The sequence below is a fragment of the Protopterus annectens genome, chromosome 11.part0, assembly GCF_019279795.1.
Source record: "Protopterus annectens isolate FY-2018-M chromosome 11.part0, PAN1.0, whole genome shotgun sequence".
In the NCBI taxonomy this organism is placed as follows: domain Eukaryota; kingdom Metazoa; phylum Chordata; order Ceratodontiformes; family Protopteridae; genus Protopterus; species Protopterus annectens.
Window position 1 is genome coordinate 133,806,380 of NC_056745.1, and position 4,746 is coordinate 133,811,125.

General features: G+C 41.2%; 1 pseudogene; it reads left to right on the plus strand.

The window, feature by feature from the left end:
* Nucleotides 1-2,723: 2,723 nt before the first annotated feature.
* On the plus strand, nt 2,724-2,924 carry LOC122816007 (annotated as a pseudogene).
* The last annotated feature ends 1,822 nt before the right edge of the window (nt 2,925-4,746 follow it).

Consider the following 4,746-nt stretch of genomic DNA (forward strand, 5'->3'; position numbering starts at 1 on the left):
GTGATGTCATTAGAATGCTCCTGGTTGTTAGGTGATTATTTGAATTGCTGATTGGCAGGAAAAAGAAACTTTTCAAACAGATGTCTGTTGTTTTTAAAATAAGACAGTTGAGACTGTTAACCAGGGGACTATAAAACAGACTATTGAAGTCAGTTACAGTGCTGAGCAGTTAGTGAAGAGTTGCAGTCAGTGGGTACCCAGGAAAAATAACTCACCAAAAAAAACTGTAAGCCTGCCTTTGCCTTGCTGTTATGTTTTAGATTAGATCAGGGACAGTATTCTCTAGTTAGATTAGGAAAGTTTAGTTATGTAGATAAGAGTTTTTTTCTAAAAAGATGGACTTCTGTCCTAGAGTTTAATTTTACATTTCTGGTGATTGAATTCTGGTGTTTATTGAAAGTTATTGATTTACATTCTTGTAATCATTTTAGTTATTATTAAATGTTTTTCGTTACTTTACTTTGTGGCTGGACAATCAGTGTGTTCTTTAGAGATTGGAGAGTATTTATACCTGTTTGATACTCCCCAGGTCACATTGGATACTTTTCTGCTTCTGGTCATAGCTGCAATTTATTTTGATATTTAATTTTTAATAATTGATTCCCCTTTGAAGGGTGTATAGACCTGTCTGACTGTGGTGGCAGTGTTACCATTTGTATTGGGGAGGGAACATAGCTGGGAATCTGTGTCAGGCTTCCCATAAGTGTTTGAGTGTGTGAGATTTAAATTTACTTTGAGTGTGAGTGAGTCAGAGGTCTTAAACTTGAACACATTGCTCTGAAGTATATGATAAAGGATTACATTTGGGGTGGACAGAGGTATATAGTCCAGTCCCAAGAAATAGAGCATGTTCTTGTTGTGCTCTTTAGGGGAAATTGTAGAATTTTACTTGTGTACTCTGTGCTCTAGTGTTTTCCCTGACACTTCCACACTGGAATCAGTGGTGAGGATTGAGGATCCTTAATTTCTCACCTGGGTATTAAGTGGGGGACTTCACATTATTATTGCCAGCTGAGTGGGATATTAGCTGGACATCACATTTAATTGGTGGCAGCGGTTGAATTTTTAATTGGATTCCAGTAACCAGTGGGTAGTTATCATTAAGGTGTGCACTCTTGACAGCCATGAGGTAAATATTCAGAATTTAAATCCACAGTTTTATTTTTTTAGTTAGATAATCAGGGATAGCAGGGAAGAATATCAGCAGAAGATTTTAGCAAGCTGACGAAGATCCAGTTGACTAAGGAGTGCAAAGCCAGAGGATTGGTGCATGCCAACCTGACCAAGGAAGCAATGATTTCAGCCTTGGTAGCAGCCACAGCTCAGACCAGCCGTTTGGAGAATATCCAGTTTGGTGTTGGCGATGTGCAGCCTGCCAAGACGGGATAGTCCACATTTTCTTCAGAGGACCTGAGAATCCATCTGGAGTTAAGGAGATTGTAACTAGAGGAAAAGGAGCAAATGGATGTTTAAAGAATTTGTGCTAATTTAATTTCTTTTCTCTCACCTTAGGTCAGGCTGAACTGCCATTTCAACCGTGTGTCATAGTGGTAACAGACTGGTGCTCAATACCAAATCTTCTTCTGGTGATAAGGAGGATAAAATGTTTGACCGTATAGTCAGGAGAATGTTGTCTTCTTCCACTTTATCTTTTAGAGTTTTGAATTGCCAGGCATATATGTGGAAATTTATGGTATGCCATATGAACATTTTGAGGGAATTGGCTTCCATTTTTCCTACAGAAGAAAGTTCTATTTTGAAGCAAATTGTTTCTAAGCTTTTTTAGGTTTGAAAACCTGATGTGAAGGTTTTGTATGATTCTGCAGATACCATGTCTAGGGGCACTGCTGCAAGATAGGTTTGGGTATGTAACCAAATGTTTGTTAAGGAGGTAAAGTCTGAAATCTTGGACTCAGCTTTATATAAAGAGGTATTGTTTGGATCATCTGCTAAGCAGGTTCTCAAACAATATGATGAAAGGAGGGAACTTAATTCAGGCAGTTTTTAAGATATTTCATATACCCCAGTAGAAATCTTATAGACCTCCCTCTTACACTAAAAAGACAAATAAATAAGACCAGTTATTTCCTGGCAAATAAAATGAAAAAAAAAATAGATGGCAGAAGATAACAATAAAAAATAAGGTCTTTCAGAAAAACGGACAGACCAACACTACAGAATGACTGTGCTAGCATTCCTTAAACTCTTTTTTCTCCCCTAGCCAATATTGCTTCTCATTTGTCCCCAAACCTGGTCCATAGCATTCCTCTTTGGATAAATATTGGTCTGATGTACTTTTCATTTGTTCCTCAAATGGTTTGGAGGCGATCCTCGATCTGACTCGGCCACTTTTTTCAGTCTAAGGTCTGACTCTCAAGCTCTTCCCTTTACCCATAATACCCCTCATTACTGCTTTACCTCAGATCTTGTTTGCTGCTCTAGCAATCAGTCGGGATTTTGAGCTCTCAAGGTTCTAGATAGTTGTTAGAGAAAATGTAAGTAATTTAAATTTTTTTTCTTGCTATCTTTTTCCTGAAATAGTTTTTTATTCCTCTCTTTACCCTAGTTAGCGAGTTAGAGTAAGATTAGACATCTTTTATTTCTACTACTTGGTGTAGCCTCCACTTACCATTGCTGGCAATCTGTCACTTTCCTTACCTCTTCTGAAGGACTTCGTTTTAAGACTGCTGGTATTTTTTTCTTCTTGTCTACCTTTTTCTATAATCACCTCTCAGCCTTTTGGCTAAGGTCAAATGTAGTATCTGTTCTTAGCAGTTTAATATCTGTGTTTTCTTCTATGGTAGACAAACCTACTGGTTTCAAGAAATGCACTTCCTGTGGGCATAAGATACCCAATTCTGATGCCCACAGGGAGTGCGTATATTGTTTAGGCCCAGCTCATCTTCAGGTTTCATGTAAAGTCTGCCAGGGTTTCAACGCTTGGGCAATTAGTAACAGGCGGAACAAGCTTATCCTGAAAGGGATGTTGCCTGCATCTTATGTTGTTCCTTCTACATTAGGGGCTCAAACCCCCTCAAGTCATCAAAAAACTTTGGAGATCATGGAGTTGAGAAAGCATTCCCCAATACATTCTCCTCCATCGGCTCCAAGTTTGGAGCCACCAACTAAAGTAAAAAAGGCCTCGGATCTGACTTCCTTGGATCCTAAACCTAAAAAGACTTAGGATCCAACTTTGTTAGATCCTACCACACATCCTAGATCTCCTTGGATCTGTTCTCCCCACCTTTCTACGGAGCCGATTTCTCCTACTTTAAGATCTCTCTTTGTAGTGAAGACCTCTAGGAAGACTTCTTGACCTCTTTCAGTATCGTCTTCCATCAGGTCTTCCCAGAGTTTGTCAGAGCAGGATGTGGACAGAATGATGAGAACGTTTCTTATGACTCAGATCCCAATGGGCATTCTTCAGGCTTCATCCCCCATTGGATCTGTGAGTCTACAGTCTTCAGCACAGCCTATAGTGACTCCTTCTCTGATCTGATCCCAAGTTTTGGAGCTGTCGGTCCAAAGGTCATGACAGCTGAGGCGTCTTTTCTGAGGATATTAGCTTCCTTGACTCCAACCTTTTCCCTGATCTGATTGGTTCCTAGTGTTTCAGAGCACAATGGGTCTCAGAGCTGAAGCATTGGCATGGGGTCCATGGGGGTGACTTTGACTCTGAGGGTTTTGGAGCCATTGCTTCCCCTCAATGCCTCAGCATTCGACAGCTCAGGTCCAGTTCCTTCCTTGGGAGTGGAATATTGGCTGAGTCAAGAGCTTTGACTCTGGGGAGGATAATTTCCACTTCCCCTGGCCTTTCTGCTTTCAATGTAGTGGAAAGAGTTTTCTCCCATCAGGGGGATTCTTCAGTTATCACCTCTTTGGATCCTATTTCCATTCCTCCTCAGGATATGAGTTCTAGGTATCTAAGTCTCATATTTTTTCACAGGGACAGCCAGCCTGTCAGAGCTTCCAGACAGTCCCTCTGCAGGGACTTCCCCTTTCTTCTGACACTTCTCCAGAGTACCCCACTGAAGAGGTTCCTTGGAAGAAACTGTGCAGAAGGAGACACCTAGATTTCCCCCTAGGAATCATTGACAGAATACTCTGATTTGATGAAGAGAAGGGTCTCCAGATGTCCACTAGAAGACATCTCATTTGGAGACATTTTAGAAATCTTGCACCAAAAAGGTGGATGGACTTCCCAGAACCCTTCTCAGGATGAATCAGTGTTTCTGGAAGCCTTTGGGTCTGGCCCATCTACATCTTGAGTAACCCCCCCCCTGGCAGATGAGCTTATTGACCTTGTCTCTTGGCAGGCATGGAAGGCACCAGATGCCATAGAGCCCATTCCCAAACATCCTTATTGGATCTTAAGTGCACCATTAGACTGGCATTGGTCTAAAGAGATTCCTGTAGATGCCATGGTTGTTGCGGCAGCCAAATAAAAGGAGCTAGCAGAGAAGAGCTCCTGTGTCCATACTCCTAATAGAGAGTCTAGGGCTTTGGACAGATTTGGAAAGTGAGTGTATGCTTTAGTGACCTTTACTTTACAATTGCTGAATAGCCTGGTACATTTTACTAGGTTACAGAGTGACTTAATAAAGGAGCTCTCTAACTTTAACTCTGGGCCCATGTCAATAAAGAAAGTGAAAGCTCATTCTTCGCAGCTGGCCACCCCTACAGGCTATATCTAATGCATCCATGAGGCTAATCTCTCATGCGGCTGAGGGTTCCTTACAGGCTGCA